The sequence below is a fragment of the Aquarana catesbeiana genome, linkage group LG04, assembly GCF_042186555.1.
Source record: "Aquarana catesbeiana isolate 2022-GZ linkage group LG04, ASM4218655v1, whole genome shotgun sequence".
In the NCBI taxonomy this organism is placed as follows: domain Eukaryota; kingdom Metazoa; phylum Chordata; class Amphibia; order Anura; family Ranidae; genus Aquarana; species Aquarana catesbeiana.
The window spans coordinates 110192730-110213442 of record NC_133327.1 but is presented as its reverse complement, the minus strand read 5'-3'; the positions used below and the strand labels follow the sequence as shown (position 1 = coordinate 110213442).

Here is a 20713-nt window from a genome sequence, read left to right as displayed (position 1 = left end):
TTAAGAGCCATGAGCCGAGCAGGTGCACCAGATACATATAAGTGTATTGTAAATGTGTATGCTGTACTTGGCAATTAGATTGTTGGGTACCTAGGTGGCAATGTATATTTATGTTTCTTTTTTGATTTGCAGTATATTAAAGCTTATGAATGTGTGAAATTTTAAATTTTAATAAATCGTTATAATAAAAGAGTAAAAAAAAAGATAATAATAAAAAAAAGAGATATCCTAGACCAGCTCAACCTTGTAGTCTGCTGGCAAAGCTTAAATACATTGAATTTTGCCCACTATTCCCCTTCTCACAACACCTTCTGCTGCATAGACCACATTCTTATGTACCTCTCCATTTTCCCCTACTTTGTTCTGACAAAATAATCTCCACCTTGTGGTCTGACCACAATATGGTTCTAATAACCCCAACCTCCCTTCATCTGAAATCAACTAAGTTCTCCTGGATGTCCACCCCCAGGGAAGAGAGGACCGATCAGGAGCCCTGTACTGAACCACTCACCTAATGTATGGGATTTGTTTAAACAAAAAGGAACATTTATCTCTAAAAACATCTCTACTGTGATCGGTGATCTATTGTTCCCCCCAGGCATCAATGACCCTCTAGCTTTCTCATTATAGATTAGGCATAACCTTACAACACCTTAATCTTACAACAGTACTAACTATGCACCAGAATGGCAAAATTGTTACATTTCAATAATTGTAGGATAAAGACAGTATCCCTCCATACTGTATGTAATATATTATCATCTTTACCCAAACATTTTCTCTCTTCTTCCATTACATATACGGACACCTCTGGCAACTTCACTATTTTTTAGCGGAAATGTGGAAATGGCCTGCTTACCCTTGGCATTACATCTCAATATTATTTACTGACACCACTATATGGTGGTAAATGAGAACACAATATTACATATATATATATAGACAATCTCCTGGCTGTTGAAGCCAATTACAAGCTTTTGCTTCATTTGTACTTGCTTGACATGCTTCACCGGATGCTCCTCATACAAAACCAACAGCCGCATCCTGTGGAACTGCATCAAGGTCCAATTATTTTGTCTAATGGCAAATGACATCATTTAGGCAGTATGTTCCATAAACAAAAATAGCTTTGGGTGTTTCCCCAATAATTAGGCCAAAACCACAAAACATACATTTCCAAACTAGGTCGAATGTATCACAAAATTAACTTTATTAGAAAACTAAACCATATTTATTGACCCCCAGACATATACAAAATATAAAAAAATAAAAAAAAATAGCCATGTATCCCTGTGACTGTTGTGGCTACATGTTTTTGGGGGGAATTATTGATGGCCGTACTAGATAGTTTCAACTGGCCACAATTCTAAGGAATAACTGAAATGCTTTATACTTCATTGGTAAAAAATGATTATGTGCAAGTGATTATAATTCTTCAGTTGGAACAAGTGTTTATCTACTATAATTAAATATTAGCATTTTTACTCTTTATTGTATTAGAGGACATAATAAGGCATTCAACAAGAGCAGGGGGGTGGTGTTACATTTTGTTCTATGAATTGAATCATACCCTCCAGTTTGCATTTGGTTTTGCTGCTTTTTTTCCCCTTTGTGAAACTGTATTACAGCAAATTCTGACTTTGATGTTCTAAGTAGCCCTTTGCTATCAGAAGAGAATTTGGCCTAATAGGCATGCACCTTGTGGAGAATTGGCTCGATATTTCTTTGAGTCTTTTGTAAGTACTGTATACATGCTCAGAGTGTTTAGTACTCTATACTACTGGTGTCTTAATAAATAAATAATAGCATTTATAAATGTGCAATTTTTATTGACAGGAACACTTGTGTTAAAACTAATGCTGGTCAAACTAGGAAAAAGTACTTTTTGTCAAAGAATTCTTTTTTTTTTTTTTTCAAAAAACAATATTGCCAAAGGAAAGCAATGTTTGTTCTAGAAAAAAGCAGTCAGGAATTGACAAAGTTATCTCCAAATCAATAGATCCATTACTGAAATGCACAAATTGCTCTGGTCCATACAGATGTTAGAGATGTAAGAACTTATTATTAAACCTACTGTAAGTGAGTGATAGATCAAAAGTTACGATTAACAAAAAAATTAAATAAAAAATAAAGGACCAAACCCCTTACTTCTGGCCACAATTTGCTCAGCAGGAACATTACCGTGCATGTACAAAAGGCTTAAATTAGGTGAAAATGTATGTGGCTTGGCACAAAACATAAGTAGCACGGCAGTGCAAAAGGAAGTGGATGATGGGAACCCAGCAGGTAAGATTTACAGTCAAGCTTTAAAGGGTTAGTTCACCTTTATTGCCTTTTGCCAAAAACATGCCTATGCCTTACAGCATCCTCGCTACATTAAGCAATCCATTTAGTACAGAATGCTTACTTTTCAAGTTGCTTACTATATTGCCTTCCCCTCTCCATCCTGCAGATGGCAGGATGAATGGAACGTTGGATGAACAGCCCTTTAAACTCATGAACGCAGAGCTGCAAGAGAGTGGATTGCACATGCGTGAGTAGGGAATGAAGGCAAATACTCGTTCATAAGTTTTCAGGACAATGCATCAATCACCCGGTACATCTTGCCATCTGCAGGACAGGGAGAAAAGGGTAATGGAACAAACAGCATAAATAGTAGGCATTCTTTTGCTAAACACAGCACTGCATATTATTGTACTGATGATGCATGTTTTTTTTGGTAAAAGTCATTTATGTGAACTAACCCTTGAAACTCCAATTTTAATTATATATTTTTAACAGTCTTAATGTTATTACAATGTAATTTAGAAACAATTATAATTATAATGCGTGCTCAGTCTGAGGCTGTGGAACTCTGTGTAAGTGGAACTGGTATAAGTGGTGAGTTAAAAACCAGAGTTAGAGTGAACAAGTCTTGCTTTTTGTTTGCTGGGTTGCATTTTTGGGGCTTTTCCTTTTAGTTTTTCAATCACCTTTTTCTGTCACTTTTTAAATAGCTTTTTTTTTTCTTTTTTTTTTTTTCTTCTCTGGTTCCTTCAGGCTATAAATTAAGGGGGGTGGTTAATTGTTCACAGGTGCCTATATAACTGTGTGTAGGACTCATTCTGAGCGTGCTCAGTCTGAGGCTGTGGAGCTCTGTGTAAGTGGAACTGGTATAAGTGGTGAGTTAAAAACCAGAGTTTAAAACAGGAGGTTATAACAGGGGTCATAGTACCTGTGTAGTGTGAGTACCTGAGTGTTTTCTGAGTAGTGTGTGTGGATCGTTAGTACTTGTGTATTGTGTACTGTATACTTGCGTATTGCGAGTGCACGTAGGTCTGTGACTGTTCTGCGATTGCACGTAGGTCTGTGAGTACCTGGGTATTGTCTTGTTGTGTACCTGTGTATTGTCTTGAGTATTAGTGCCAGGAAGCTAGCTGTTAGGTAATTTGGACAGGGTAAAATCCCAAAATCCTCACTAAATTTAATCGGTACGATGCCCGGCGGGTGTGGAGAGGCGACTCTTTGTACATCTTGTTGCATGTATGCGTTCCTTGATCATCCGATCAAGGGCGAATACTGCTGTGCAAAATGTAAGCACATTGTTTCCCTGGAAGCCCAGGTTCTGAATCTGGGGAAGCAACTGTCAGCACTGAGAAGTCCCTCCATAATAAAGGAGAGCCAGGAACATACACGGCAGGTGCCGGCAGGGGCCAGCACAGAGGCGGGTGGAGACAAAGAGGTGCAGGCACTAGCAAAGAGTAGATGGGTGACAGTCAGGAGGGGTAGAGGGGGAAGTGCCAGGGAGGCCAATCCAGGACTGGAGCATCCCAATAAGTACGCTCCATTGAGTGACATTGGTGAAACCAGTCAGGGACCAGCACTGCTGGAGCTGAGGGACTCTCCTAGCTGCCAGGGGAAGAGCTCCTCCAGTGAGAGTGGGGGGGAGCAAAGGGAAAGGAAAGACAGATTCTGGTGGTAGGGGACTCAATTCTTAGAAGGACAGAGAGGGCAATCCGTAACCAAGACCTGAAGCACCGAACAGTATGTTGTCTACCGGGCGCTTGGGTTCGGCACATCACAGATCTTGTGGACAGATTACTGGGAGGGGCTGGGGAAGACCCGGCTGTCATGGTGCATGTTGGCACCAATGACAAAGTCAGAGGCAGATGGAGTGTCCTAAAGAACGATTTTAGGGACTTAGGAGCTAAAGTGAGGAAAAGGACCTCCAAGGTAGTATTCTCAGGAATTCTACCGGTACATCGAGCCACACCAGAAAGGCAGAGGGAGATTAGGGAAGTAAACAAGTGGCTGAAGAGCTGGTGTAGTAAGGAGGGGTTTGGGTTCCTGGAGGACTGGGCTGACTTCTCAGTCGGTAACCGGTACTATAGAAGGGACGGACTGCACCTAAATGAGGAGGGTGCAGATCTGCTGGGAATGAAGATGGCCAAAAAGTTAGAGGAGTTTTTAAACTAGGCGATGGGGGGAGGGTCCAGAGACAGAGATAGCCAGCACGGAAGATATTCCAGAGGGTAGTATTGGGGGCATTAGTGGTAGGTTAACCAAAGCACAAAAACACAAGGTGAGTATAGTAGCAAGTCCTAGTTGCAATCTCGAAACACCCAATACGAGGACAATATGCGACCGGTCTAAACTATGTGGCATGTTCACCAATGCCAGGAGCATGGCGGACAAGATGGGTGAACTAGAGATACTGTTGTACAAGGAGGATTTGGATTTTGTGGGAATTTCAGAGACCTGGTTCAACAGCTCTCATGATTGGCTGGCAAACATTCAAGGGTATACCCTATACCGTAAGGATAGAGAGGGTAAAAAAGGGGGAGGGGTATGCCTATATATCAAGAATAATGTACAAGCGAATGTGAGAGATGACCTTACTGAGGGATCTAGAGAGGAGGTGGAAGCCTTATGGGCAGAGATCCAAAGGGATGAAGCTAAGGGGAAAATAATACTGGGAGTATGCTATAGGCCCCCTAACCTGAGGGAGGAAGTGGAGACGGATCTCCTATCACAAATTGGATTAGCAGCAAGGATGGGAAGTGTTATCATAATGGGGGATTTTAATTATCCAGACATAGACTGGGCGGAGGGAACCGCGCATTCATTTAAGGCTCGCCAGTTCCTTAATGTCTTGCAGGACAATTTTATGGGTCAGATGGTAGACGCACCAACTAAAAATAAAACATTACAGGATATACTGATTACCAACAATACAGACCTGATCACGGATGTGGAAATACGGGGCAATTTAGGTAACAACGATCACAGGTCAATTAGTTTCAGTATAAATCACACAAATAGGAAACATGAAGGGAACACAAAGACACTGAATTTCAAAAGAGCCAACTTACCTAAACTACAAACCTTGCTAAAAGGCATAAATTGGGATAAAATATTAGGAACAAAGAACACGGAGGAGAGATGGGTTTGCTTTAAGAGCATATTAAATAAGGGCATTAGCCAATGTATCCCATTGGGTAATAAATTTAAAAGAGCGAACAAAAATCCTGGATGGCTTAACTCCAATGTAAAAATGCATATAAAAGCAAAGGAGAAGGCCTTCAAAAAATACAAGGTTGAGGGATCATCCTCAGCATTCAGACATTATAAAGAATGCAACAAGAAATGTAAGGGTGCAATTAGGACGGCTAAGATAGAACATGAAAGACACATAGCGGAGGAGAGCAAAAAAAATCCCAAGAAATTCTTTAAGTATGTAAACAGTAAAAAAGGGAGGACAGACCATATTGGCCCCATAAAGAATGAGGAAGGACATCTGGTTACAAAGGATGGGGAAATTTATTCTTCTCCTCAGTCTTCACGAGTGAATCCCGGGGCTTCAGGACCAAAACTGCAGTGTTTATCCTCATGACACAACACAGGAAGCACCTCCATGATTAACAGAGGACAGAATTAAAATTAGACTTGAGAAACTTAACATTAATAAATCACCGGGACCAGATGGCTTGCATCCGAGGGTACTTAGGGAACTCAGTCAAGTGATTGCCAGACCGTTGTTCCTAATTTTTACAGACAGTCTACTGACTGGAATGGTACCAGCTGATTGGAGAAAAGCCAATGTAGCACCAATATTTAAAAAGGGCCCAAAATACATCCCTGGGAATTACAGACCAGTTAGCCTAACATCAATAGTATGTAAACTCTTTGAGGGGATGATAAGGGACTATATACAAGATTTTAGTAATAAGAACGGTATCATTAGCAGTAATCAGCATGGATTCATGAAGAATCGTTCTTGCCAAACCAATCTATTAACCTTCTATGGGGAGGTGAGTTGCCATCTAGATAAAGGAAGGCCTGTAGACGTGGTGTATCTGGATTTTGCAAAAGCATTTGACACAGTTCCCCATAAACGTTTACTGTACAAAATAAGGTCCGTCGGCATGGACCATAGGGTGAGTACACGGATTGAAAACTGGCTACAAGGGCGAGTTCAGAGGGTGGTGATAAATGGGGAGTACTCAGAATGGTCAGCGGTGGGTAGTGGGGTTCCCCAGGGTTCTGTGCTGGGACCAATCCTATTTAATTTGTTTATAAACGACCTGGAGGATGGGATAAACAGTTCAATCTCTGTATTTTCAGACGATACTAAGCTAAGCAGGGCAATAACTTCTCCACAGGATGTGGAAACCTTGCAAAAAGACCTGAACAAATTAATGGGGTGGGCAACTACATGGCAAATGAGGTTCAATGTAGAAGAATGTAAAATAATGCATTTGGGTGGCAAAAATATGAATGCAATCTATACACTGGGGGGAGAACCTCTGGGGGAATCTAGGATGGAAAAGGACCTGGGGGTCCTAGTAGATGATAGGCTCAGCAATGGCATGCAATGCCAAGCTGCTGCTAATAAAGCAAACAGAATATTGGCATGCATTAAAAGGGGGATCAACGCAAGAGATAAAACGATAATTCTCCCGCTCTACAAGGCTCTGGTCCGGCCGCACCTGGAGTATGCTGTCCAGTTCTGGGCACCAGTCCTCAGGAAGGATGTACTGGAAATGGAGCGAGTACAAAGAAGGGCAACAAAGCTAATAAAGGGTCTAGAGGATCTTAGTTATGAGGAAAGGTTGCAAGCACTGAACTTATTCTCTCTGGAGAAGAGACGCTTGAGAGGGGATATGATTTCAATTTACAAATACTGTACTGGTGACCCCACAATAGGGATAAAACTTTTTTAGCAGAAGAGAGTTTAATAAGACTCGTGGCCACTCATTACAATTAGAAGAAAAGAGGTTTAACCTTAAACTACGTAGAGGGTTCTTTACTGTAAGAGCGGCAAGGATGTGGAATTCCCTTTCACAGGCGGTGGTCTCAGCGGGGAGCATTGATAGCTTCAAGAAACTATTAGATAATCACCTGAATGACCGCAACATACAGGGATATACAATGTAATACTGACACATAATCACACACATAGGTTGGACTTGATGGACTTGTGTCTTTTTTTCAACCTCACCTACTATGTAACAATATAACTATGTAACAATATAAATCCTCATCTTTAAACCCAGATTTTCTGACTAATGCCGCGTACACACGAGCGGACTTTCTATCCTACTTGGTCCGGCACACTTTCCGACGGACTTTGTCCGCCAGGTGCGCCGGACTTTAAAACGAACGGACTTGCCCACACACGCCGGGATTTTCCGGCGGGCTAAGTCCGCCCGTCTTTCCGACGGACTTTCGCCGGAGTTCCGGCGGACTTTCAGAATGAACGGACTTGCCCACACACGGACAAGTCCGTTCATTTTGAACGTGACTCAGGTGCGACGGGACTAGAAAAGGATGTCAATCTTGCCGCTTTTATCGGCTAGATTGACACCTTGCGAGCCCCGTCGCGGGGCATACCAGGCCCTTAGGTCTGGTATGGATTATAAAGGGGAACCCCGCTACGCCGAAAAAACGGCGTGGGGTCCCCCTAAAATCCATACCAGACCCCGATCCGAGCACGCAGCCTGGCCGGTCAGGAAAGGGGGTGGGGACGAGCGAGCGCCCCCCCCCCCTCCTGAACCGTACCAGGCCGCATGCCCTCAACATGGGGGGTGGGTGCTTTGGGGGAGGGGGGCGCCCTGCGCCCCCCCCCCCCCAAAGCACCTTGTCCCCATGTTGATGAGGACAAGGGCCTCTTCCCGACAACCCTGGCCGTTGGTTGTCGGGGTCTGCGGGCGGGGGCTTATCGGAATCTGGGAGCCCCCTTTAATAAGGGGGCCCCCAGATCCCGGCCCCCCACCCTATGTAAATGAGTATGGGGTACATGGTACCCCTACCCATTTACCTAGGAAAAAAGTGTAAGTAATAAAACACACTACACAGGTTTTTAAAATATTTTATTAAACAGCTCCGGGGGGGGGATCTTCCTCCGGCTTCGGGGGTCTTCTTCCGGCTTCGGGGGTCCCTCCGCTTCATCTTCTCCCGGCGTCCGGTTGGTTCTTCTCCGCTCTCCGGCCTCTTCTCCCGGTGTCGCAGGTCTTCGGCCGGCCCCTCCGCTCTCTTCATGTAGCTCTATTGCGAGCGGAGGTCCGGACTTCTGGGCTTCTTGGCTTCTTGGCTTCTTGGCTTCTTGGCTTCTTGGCTTGGCTTCTCTTCTCTTCCCCCAGATGTTGACACGACGCTCTCTCCGGCTGGACTGGTTTCTGAGGGCTGCGTTGTGACTTATATAGGCGGAGACCCCGCCCCCATATGATGTCACAGTCCCTGGGCATGCTGGGACTGTGACGTTTTAGGGGGCGTGGTCGGGGGGCGTGGTCGACCACGCCCCCTAAAACGTCACAGTCCCAGCATGCCCAGGGACTGTGACATCATATGGGGGCGGGGTCTCCGCCTATATAAGTCACAACGCAGCCCTCAGAAACCAGTCCAGCCGGAGAGAGCGTCGTGTCAACATCTGGGGGAAGAGAAGAGAAGCCAAGCCAAGAAGCCAAGAAGCCAAGAAGCCAAGAAGCCCAGAAGTCCGGACCTCCGCTCGCAATAGAGCTACATGAAGAGAGCGGAGGGGCCGGCCGAAGACCTGCGACACCGGGAGAAGAGGCCGGAGAGCGGAGAAGAACCAACCGGACGCCGGGAGAAGATGAAGCGGAGGGACCCCCGAAGCCGGAAGAAGACCCCCGAAGCCGGAGGAAGATCCCCCCCCCGGAGCTGTTTAATAAAATATTTTAAAAACCTGTGTAGTGTGTTTTATTACTTACACTTTTTTCCTAGGTAAATGGGTAGGGGTACCATGTACCCCATACTCATTTACATAGGGTGGGGGGCCGGGATCTGGGGGCCCCCTTATTAAAGGGGGCTCCCAGATTCCGATAAGCCCCCGCCCGCAGACCCCGACAACCAACGGCCAGGGTTGTCGGGAAGAGGCCCTTGTCCTCATCAACATGGGGACAAGGTGCTTTGGGGGGGGGGGCGCAGGGCGCCCCCCTCCCCCAAAGCACCCACCCCCCATGTTGAGGGCATGCGGCCTGGTACGGTTCAGGAGGGGGGGGGGGCGCTCGCTCGTCCCCACCCCCTTTCCTGACCGGCCAGGCTGCGTGCTCGGATCGGGGTCTGGTATGGATTTTAGGGGGACCCCACGCCGTTTTTTCGGCGTAGCGGGGTTCCCCTTTATAATCCATACCAGACCTAAGGGCCTGGTATGCCCCGCGCTCGCCGCAATAGGAAGATTTGTTTTTCCTATTGCAGCGAGCGCGAGATGCAATACCATCCCCTCGTGTCGTATTTGGTCTGTCGGACCAGCCTACACACGAGCGGGCTTTCCGTCGGACCAGCACACACACGAGCGGACTTTCCGCCCGAAACTGAGTCCGACGGAAAGATTTCAAACATGTTTGAAATCTAGGTCCGGCGGGCTTTTGGGAAGAAGTCCGCCGGAAAAGTCCGCCGCCGCCCACACACGGGCGGATTGTCCGGCACACTCTGGTCCGCCGGACCAAGTATGCCGGAAAGTCCGACCGTGTGTACGCGGCATAAGTTTGAGACTTTTTTCATAAAGTAAATAAGATTGTTTTAAAATATAATATATAATTTCATAATGCATTTTATTTCAATATTATAATGCAAGACACCACATTAAGTGTATCTGAATATTTCTGTGTACTTAAAATGTTGTATTGAAAAATTACTTTGCTTCCAATAGGGCCATAGTTTACGTCACTAGTCTAGGGTATTAAGAGTCATTATTGTGAAGGAAAGCTTATTTTTAGCCGTTATCTCACCGGAGAATATTGGTGAAACTGAGGTCTCCCATGGTTTAAACATTAAGAACTGACTTTTAATTACTCTTTCACAAATAAATGACCTTTATTGCAACAAAAGCACTCTATGTGGCCAGAACACAGTGTTATACCAGGCTACATTTATAGCCAAAACAAATATCACATTATTCATTTAATTTCCATCCAAAATGAACACTTATAGTGTGTAGTCATGCAAAATACAACATTTTCTATATATCGATCAGACCTATGCAGTGAATTTTCTATGCTTCACTTACTTAAATGCCAGACATGATTCAAAATCAATTGTTTCTTTGTGACAAAGTTGGAATGGCAGCCAGTGCTGATTCTGTTCTCCAAGGAGCCTTCATAAACAATATGGCTATAAGTTCTTTCGATGATAATTGCAGGTTAAAAAGACAAAGTAAAAAAAGCTGATTATTTGATCTTTTTTTAGGCATTCCTTGGTCCTGTCAGTGTTCTATTTGCTTCACCTTAAATCTTGATACTGGCTTTGCTAGCTTGTCTTAAGCCACTTACTCACTGGGTAGTAAAAGCCAGGAGCACAGTAAAAATGCAAGCTTCTCTACCTTCAAGAACCAAGGTAACTTCCATAAATATCTGTTATTTTTAGGTTAATTTTAAAGAGACTGTCACTTTGCCCTGAATGCCCTGAATGGGCAAGGCAACAGTGTCTCTTTAACTTCTACTGTCTAGTTTACTCCGCCCAACACCATATGTCCCAGCTTGTTGAGATGGGAACGGGGGGCATCTATTAGCAAAACTATGTAGGAATAGGACACATCCCATGCCAGGAGAATTTTATAAAAAAAATTAGTTAAACCCACAAGTGTTTTTTTTTTAACTCTACTATGTCTTTATACTAGATTTTGACATTTACAAATGCAGCAATTTAGAAATTGGGTGAAAGATTTAGCCTTGTAAAACACTTTTTGAAAGATAAAATTTGCATTTTATATACTATAACTATATAGATCAGATCAAAAAGAGGGATGAATGAGGAGGAAAGAGGGACAGAGACACATTATTCCAAATCAGGTACAGTCCCTCAAAATCAGGGAAAGCTGGGAGCTATGCAAAACCAAAGTGTGATTTGATACACAGCTGCTAACTGGAATTTGCAGATGTAATTTTTCTTCCAGCTGCTCTTTCTCTGCCTTTTTATCCTGATTTCATTAGCCAATGAAAACACTACTGTGAAGCTTAGTGGGAAAGTCCACTTTGAAATTATTTTTAGTATTGAAAGAGACTAGATTTTCATGTAAAAGAGCTTCAATGTAGAACTTACATAAGTGTATGGATGAAGACAGCTGAACCTTTGTAATTCCAAGTGTACATAACAGAAATGGCTAGGCCAACCACAGGGCATTTTCTATCTTATCAATGCATCTGTTGTAACAGCTTCCCTTTGCCAGACCAGAGACATTGCCAATTGAACTGCGATGCAATTAGCCCAGCTTGTCCAACCAAAAAAAAAATCTTTTTTTTAAAGTTTTAAGCAGAGAAGGAAAGGATTAAAAGATGTCTGTCCAGGCATCCACCTGATATTGGGTGACAATTGTCTCCCAACTGAAGAAAAACTGGTTGTAAATAGTATTTAAAAAATGGCAATTGTTTAAAATTTGCATAAACAGTGATTGCACTACACATATGAGGTATTGCAGTGTATGTCGAAGTAGGGCCATAACTCACAATTAACTCTAAACTGATAACCTGTAAATGCTTTTAAAGCGTCACCTACCTATGGTAAAATTTAAAGTGGCATTAAAGGTTCAGCTTTTTAAAAAGCAAAATAACAAACATGTTATTCTTTACCTGCTCTGTGGAAAGGTTTTGCACAGAGCAGCCATGACCCTCTTCTTCTCCGGTCCCACATCAGTGCTCCTGGCTTCTTCCCCATGACCAGTGCCCCCATAGCAAGCCATTAGAGCCACTTGCTATGGGGGTACTGGTGCATGCTCGCTCCCAAACCCTGTTCTATGAGTCCATAAGACACATAGAGCCAGGCTAGGTCTGGCTCCCCCCCCGCTCTCTCACCTCATTGGCCCACTGGCTGTGATTGACAGCAGTGGGAGCCAATGGTTTTGGCTGCTGTCTCAGCCAATAAGGAGAGGGGGTCCCGTGACAGCTGAGGCTCTCGTGCACATCACTGAAACTAGAGGGGGCTCAGGTTAGTATTAGGGGAAGCTGTGGGGGACCAGAAACACAGAAGGCTTTTATACCTTCATGTATGGAATGCATGAAGGTAAAAACATTCAGCCTTTACAACCACTTTAAGTATCATAGTTTAAGTCACAGGCATGCACAATTTAAAATCTTGATAACGCAACATCATCTTTTATATTTTACATAAAAATTGTATTATGTTGTATTTGTGTTCACTATAATTCTTTTAAGTGTATTTTTTTTTTCCTGAAAATTATTACTTAATAAATGGCTGCTCAAATATCATAAGGGTCTCTACTTTCAGAAAAGATATAATGTTTTGGGATTCTAAGTTATTTTATAGCATAAAATGCAGATTTTATTATGTGTGCAAAAAAATAAATAAGTTGCCATGGTAAATACTTTCTGGGTCACTAACTTGGAATAACTATCCTCCATTTAGGTTTGTAGTTGCCATTGTGCTGCACATCTGATTAACTATGGCACCAGCTATTTGAGTACTTGAAAAATCAGTTGAGAACTGATATACTGTAAGTACACCTGCAGCTATTACCAGAAATATGTGTTGAATGTACTTATTTTGGGAAATAGTTAATTTGGTAGGTTTATTTCTGCTTTAACTGTGTACCTTGTCCCAGGTCAGTAACGCAGAAAGTACTGAAACAAGAAAACTAGCATTTTCAGAAGAAGGTCAGTGATGGTAGTCTCTGTAATTTTCTGATTACCTCAAAGGACATTTAGCATGGTGACTAAATAATGGCCTTTAGATTTGTAAAGGTTTTCATTTATTGAGGTCAATATTCACCTGGACTTATTCAGTAATGTTAAGGATATTTTGAAGCCTATCTGAGCAGTAGGGATGAGCCAAATACCCTCCTGTTTGGTTCACAGCAAAACATGCGAACAGGCAAAAAATTTGGCAGAACACACAAACACCATCAAAGTCTATGGGACATGAATAATCAAAAGTGCTAATTTTAAAGGCTTATATGCAGCAATTTTTTTTTTAAATGGCATAGTCTTTTAGGTTAGAGGTTTATTTTAAGGAGGAGAAGTGTGCTAACCATAACACTTTGGAAAGTACTCTTTTTATAAAACAACCTGCGTCTCGGCCCTTTCTTTCCCCTGACATCACAGCTAATGCAGGACCAGAGCAATGGTAAATGATTTTACTAAGGAGGAGTTAGCCATTTTTTTCTGGACCTTCCCATGTATGATGTGCTAATAAGAAGGAGTGGAAAACAATAGAATCGCGCTAATTAAATATTGTATGTGAATAAAAGAATCAAGTTAATGGTGAGCAAACATAAATAGATACAGTGATGAATCTGAAAGACTCACTTCACTCATGTGTAATGATGCTATACCACAAAAATGTGACAAGTGAAAAAAATGATACAATCTGATGAATAATATTAAGAAAAAACCAAGGAGATTAGTCCTCATAAATATAAAGTCCCATTTTATAAAGTGACTTGTGCCAAATAGATCTTGAAAGGAAGAGATCCGCCACCACTACAGAAGGGGTGACTGCTTACCATGATCCCCCACTACAGAGGATCAGGGGAAGCTGGTATGTAGAGACTCCTGCAGAGTAAGACCAACGAGGCAACTGCTGGGCTAATTAAAGATGATAACTGTTTCTATACTTCCTCTGTGGGCTCCTGGTGTCCCCAGCTGTCCTCATAGATGTACATAGTAAGAGAGAACATAGGTGCTTCCATAGTGTAAAATCTTCTGTGAGATACTGTATATATACACACAGTATATATGTATTCAACTATGTATCTTGCTGTTTTATTGGGGTTTAATCAGAAATCTTTCAGGTAGGTATCCCAATGGCATACTCAATCCAGAGCATAGAGTGTGATTTCTTTTAAGATTTTAAGATTTCATCATTGTAAGATCAATCATTATTCTTTGAAGCCCTGCAAGTTTTATATTCAAATTTCATCTTCGCCTATGTATGAACTTTGTGAGCCTTGGTGCTCAGTTTTAGAAGTGGCCATGAGATCCCCACAAAAAAAAACAGTGCAGAAAGAGGTTGCTTCCTTGTATTCTCACGTGTCTAAAGAAATAATTTCTGAGCCTTGCATAGGAATTACTTCTGGAGCTGTCCAGCATTTCAGCTGCTTTTGCATGTTGTACTCTGATATACTCTTACTCTTACAAATCCATTCTGTGTTAGCTGCAAGCCTTGTAATACAAGCATTGAGCTGCTGAAAAAATGAAAACGAGCCCAGAGCACAGTGTTTTATTTAAATCCACCACCCAGAGATTTTGCTTTTTTCTTTAATACCTTGCTGTAACCTTATTCGTGTTCTTGTAACCTTTAAAATATATTTCTTGACTTGAATTTGTAAGCAAGCAGCTGGCTATGCTGTCTCCACCAGCCAATCCCATCATTTTTATTCATGAGCCAAACTTGTCTTGATCCGAGTTTTGTGTCTAGGCATCGCGTAATCTCTTTTTTTTGTAGGTGTGCTTTCTGACCTCAATGCTTCTTTTTACTTTTTACATTTGTTTCATTTCAGTTAAATAAGAGATGCAAACACATACATACTGCAGAATATGAAAAGTTTTAGGACACCATTTCCATATTCTATTAAATGCATACAGTATGGGTTAGTAATTCTAGGAGTAATGTAATTTAATTTTTGCAGAGCAGGGAACTCCAGGCAAACATTTACGAAAGTCGTTTTAACTCTCCATAGTCTTTGATAATTGCTAAATTTATTTTAAACTGTTCTAATATCATTAAGATATTGGAAACTTGTGCTTTAGCATTAAACTGCTATAATCCCCTACACTACAACTGAAATTTCAGATCAGATTCTCTGTGGAATTACTTGCATTGACTACTGAAAAAGTTTAGAAAATTAGAATGAATAATTAAAAAGGTTTAGTAGACTCTTTATAAGCTGGGTAGAAAAACTCTCAGGCTAAATCCCAACTTCAGCAGAAACCATTTTTAATTTTATAAAGTAGATATGTGTTATAACCACTGTTAAGTTTTATTATTGTCTGTGTCTTGCATTGGGGGGTCGTTACATGACTATCTTTTTTTTTTGTTTCAATAGTTTTTATTTAAGATTATCAATTGTACAAGGAAGAAAAAAAAGCGAACATAACTGCCAAATAGCAGGGCATAGCAGATAGAACTACATGGGCGGGTGCAGATAACAAAGTTGTAGCCATACATGAACAATGAACATTGATTGATACAAATAAGTATCACATGTTGTATATTGGGGGAATGGTATTGTCCGACTTCCCCCCCAGGCACCCCATCTGAGAACAAACTGTGCCTTAAGGGGAGGGCAACACGATCCGCCTTAAACATCCATAGTAAATAACATAGTAGTGTTGCATTGCCAACAAGTGTATATAACATAAAGAAATAATAACATGTACTGTAGTTACAGATGGTTATTATACCACATACTCCATAGTGACCATTGGAGGATTGATTGTTCTGTGTGCCCATAGCAAGATGCCATAGTTTGGTCATAGGAACAATGTAGTTGAGTCAAGTCGATCACCTCTGTTAGGGTGGGAGGGAGGGTATTTTTCCACTTTCTAGTGATGCTTAGCCTTGTGGCAAGAAGAATTTGAATGATTGTGTGTAGTTTTTTGTGTGGGAGAACACTCGTGTCCACTTTTGTTTTTTTATTATATTTGGAATAGGGAAGGTTGGACCTTCTGCTAGTTTTAATTGCTGTCTGTGTGTTGTTGGGTGATTTTTTATACATATTTTACACAATCACCAGAATAGAAAAAGTTAGGGTAAGTTTATCTGACGTGGAACCAGATAGCAAGAAAACAATACAAAAATGTTTTAACTTTTTTTTTACTTGAATATGAATAAATTACATTTAGTTCCGCAAGTTGTTGTGCTTAATGGAGTCAAATTTCCAACCAGCTTAAAGTAGTCTTAACCTCCCTGGAGGTATTCCCGAGTCTGGCTAGGGGTGGAATTTCAGAACTGAAAGCGGTAACCCCCAGACTTGGGATCTCATCACAGGATCTAGGAAGAGCTTACTTACCTTGTCCCCTGGATCCTGTGATGTCTCCCCACAGTGTGACCGGCTTGTCCTCCGCTCGATTCATCACGGAGCCGATCTCCGATCCCTGCGAGCGTTGCGCCAAATTCAAAAAGTGAAACACACATTATACGTGCAGTACACTGTAATCTTACAGATTACATTACTGTTTTGAAATTATTTCACCTCCTTTTTGTCCCTAGTGGTTTCTCCAGTGCCCTGCATGCAGTTTTATATTATAAAAACTGTTCTTTCTGCCTGGAAACTGGAGATTGTCCATAGCAACAAAAACCATCCCGACCAGCTAGAAAACAGTGATAATAAATTAGAATCACTTGCAGAATTGAGCGATAGTGATTTGTGGGGAGATCCGTCATCAAACACTGAAAAGTAATGACTGTGACAATTCTGCAACTGAGCAAATTTCAGTGTTATTATTATATTATTATTTGGTATAATTATTTATAGTTATTTATTATATTATAATGTATGATTTTGTGTTTCAAACTTTATCATACCCGAGATGTCTACTAGACTCTTGTTTGGACAGATTTAAGTGAGTTATTCCTAAAAATTACAGGAATACAATATAAAACGCCAAATTTCCATGCAAAATAATTGTACCACTTTCAGCATCAAAAATATGAAATAATCATACCACCAGGGAGGTTAAAGTATTACTAAACGCAGGACCCTGCATTCACTATATCAGGTCTCCTGATATACGCAGAACATGGAAATGCAATAATTTTAGTAAATATAAACGGCTAAATACCTTTTCTCGTCAGCAGTATATAGCAGTCTTGTGACTTCTCTCTGTGTCTGGTTAAAGCTTGTAGAAGGAGTTTTCATTCTCCCATGAATGTCCTATGAGACTGCCTGACCCTCTTTCTGGCTGATTGGCCCTGTGCTGATCACATGCACTCTCCCAAGAAAACAAATCTCTCTAGCAATACATACCAAACTGATCATGTGTACACTGACTCCACAAACTCTGTCTTAACCAGAGATGTTTTGGGGACAATGCAAGAAGGGGAGGACCTGTGCATACAGGATCAAACAGAATTTTTACACAATTCAGAGGGTTAACCCCTTAGGTTCCACAGTGAGTATAACAAGCATGCTTTACTGCATATACAGTATCTCACAAAAGTGAGTACACCCTTCACATTTTTGTAAATATTTTATTATACCTTTTCATGTGACAACACTGAAGAAATGACACTTTGCTACAATGTAAAGTAGTGAGTGTACAGCTTGTGTAACAGTGTAAATTTGCTGTCCCCTCAAAATAACTCAACACACAGCCATTAATGTCTAAACCACTGGCAACAAAAGTGAGTACACCCCGTAAGTGAAAATAGCCCAATTAGCCATTTTCCCTCCCCAGTGTCATGAGACTCATTAGTGTTATAAAGTCTCAGGTGTGAATGGGGAGCAGGTGTGTTAAACTTGGTGTTATCGCTCTCACTCTCTCCTACTGGTCACTGGAAGTTCAACATGGCACCTCATGGCAAAGAACTCTCTGAGGATCTAAAAAAATAATTGTTGCTCTACCTAAAGATGGCCTAGGCTATAAGAAGATTGCCAATACCCTGAAACTGAGCAGCAGCACGGTTGCCAAGACCATGCAGCAGTTTAACAGGACAGGTTCCACTCAGAACAGACCTCGCCATGGATGACCAAAGAAGTTGAGTGCACATGCTCAGCGTCATATCCAGAAGTTGACTTTGGGAAATAGACGTATGAGTGCTGCCAGCATTGCTGCAGAGGTTGAAGGGGTGGGGGGCGGGTCAGCCTGTTAGTACTCAGACCATATGCCTCACACTGCATTAAATTGGTCTGAATGGCTGTCGTCCCAGAAGGAAGCCTCTTCTAAAGATAATGCATAAGAAAGCCTGCAGTTTGCTGAAGACAAGCAAACTAAGGACATGGATTACTGTAACTATGTCCTGTGGCCTGATGAGACAAAGAAAAACTTACTTGGTTCAGATGGTGTCAAGCATGTGTGGCCGCAACCAGATGAGGAGTACAAAGACAAGCGTGTCTTGCCTACAGTCAAGCATGGTGGTGGGAGTGTCATGGTCTGGGGCTGCATGAGTGCTGCAGGCACCGGGGAGCTACAGTTCATTGAGGGAACCATGAATGCCAACATGTACTGTGACATACTGAAGCAGAACATGTTCCCCTCCCTTCAGAGACTGGGCCGCAGGTCAGTAGGGATGAGCTTCGAGTTCGAGTCGAACTCATGTTCGACTCGAACATTGGCTGTTCGCAAGTTCACCGAACAGCGAACAATTTGGGGTGTTCGCGGCAAATTCGAATGCCGCGGAACACCCTTTAAAAGTCTATGGGAGAAATCAAAAGTGCTAATTTTAAAGGCTAATATGCAAGTTATTGTCATAAAAAGTGTTTGGGGACCTGGGTCCTGCCCCAGGGGACATGGATCAATGCAAAAAAAAGTTTTAAAAACGGCCGTTTTTTCAGGAGCAGTGATTTTAATAATGCTTAAAGTCAATCAATAAAAGTGTAATATCCCTTTAAATTTCGTACCTGGGGGGTGTCTATAGTGTGCCTGTAAAGGGGCGCATGTTTCCTGTGTTTAGAACAGTCTGACAGCAAAATGACATTTTGAAGGAAAAAACTCATTTAAAACTACCCGCGGCTATTGCATTGCCGACAATACACATAGAAGTTCATTGATAAAAACGGCATGGGAATTCCCCAAAGGGGAACCCTGAACCAAAATTAAAAAAAAAAAATGACGTGGGGGTCCCCCTAAATTCCATACCAGGCCCTTCAGGTCTGGTATGGATATTAAGGGGAACCCCGGCCAAAATTTAAAAAAAAAAAATGACGTGGGGTTCCCCCTAAATTCCATACCAGACCCTTCAGGTCTGGTATGGATTTTAAGGGGAACCCCGCGCCAAAAAAAAAACAAAAAACGGCGTGGGGTCCCCCCAAAAATCCATACCAGACCCTTATCCGAGCACGCAACCTGGCAGGCCGCAGGAAAAGAGGGGGGGACGAGAGTGCGGCCCCCCCTCCCTCCTGAACCGTACCAGGCCACATGCCCTCAACATTGGGAGGGTGCTTTGGGGTAGCCCCCCAAAACACCTTGTCCCCATGTTGATGAGGACAAGGGCCTCATCCCCACAACCCTGGCCGGTGGTTGTGGGGGTCTGCGGGCGGGGGGCTTATCGGAATCTGGAAGCCCCCTTTAACAAGGTGACCCCCAGATCCCGGCCCCCCCCTGTGTGAAATGGTAGGGGGTACATAAGTACCCCTACCATTTCACGAAAAAAGTGTCAAAAATGTTAAAAATGACAAGAGACAGTTTTTGACAATTCCTTTATTTAAATGCTTCTTCTATCTTCCTTCATCTTCTGGTTCTTCTGGTTCTTCTGGCTCTTCTGGCTCTTCTGGCTCTTCTGGTTCTTCCTCCGGCGTTCTCGTCCAGCATCTCCTCCGCGGCGTCTTCTATCTTCTTCTCCTCGGGCCGCTTCGCACCCATGGCATGGGGGGGAGGCTCCCGCTCTTCTCTTCTTCTCTTCTTCTCTTCTTCTCTTCTTCTCTTCTTCTCTTCTTCATTTTCTTCTCCGGGCCGCTCCGCAATCCATGCTGGCATGGAGGGAGGCTCCCGCTGTGTGACGGTGCTCCTCGTCTGACAGTTCTTAAATAACGGAGGGGGCGGGGCCACCCGGTGACCCCGCCCCCCTCTGACGCACGGTGACTTGACGGGACTTCCCTGTGACGTCACGGGGAATGCCACAGGGAAGTCCCGTCAAGTCACCGTGCGTCAGAGGGGGGCGGGGTCACCGGGTGGCCCCCCCCCCCCCGTTATTTAAGAACTGTCAGACGAGGAGCGCCGTCACACAGCGGGAGCCTCCCTCCATGCCAGCATGGATTGCGGAGCGGCCCGGAGAAGAAAATGAAGAAGAGAAGAAGAGAAGAAAAGAAGAAGAGAAGAAGAGAAGAAGAGAAGAGCGGGAGCCTCCCCCCATGCCATGGGTGCGGAGCGGCCCGAGGAGAAGAAGACGCCGCGGAGGAGATGCTGGAGGAGAACGCCGGAGGAAGAACCAGAAGAACCAGAAGAGCCAGAAGAACCAGAAGAACCAGAAGATGAAGGAAGATAGAAGAAAGAAGAAGCATTTAAATAAAGGAATTGTCAAAAACTGTCTCTTGTCATTTTTAACATTTTTGACACTTTTTTCGTGAAATGGTAGGGGTACTTATGTACCCCCTTACCATTTC

The 20713-nt window shown here is 42.8% G+C and overlaps 1 protein-coding gene across 3 annotated transcripts in view; it reads left to right on the top strand.

Moving 5' to 3' along the window:
• The window catches only part of SNTG2 (syntrophin gamma 2), an 827232-nt gene that overhangs the window by 280884 nt on the left and 525635 nt on the right, over positions 1-20713 (top strand). The gene's annotated exons all lie outside the window — the stretch shown is intronic.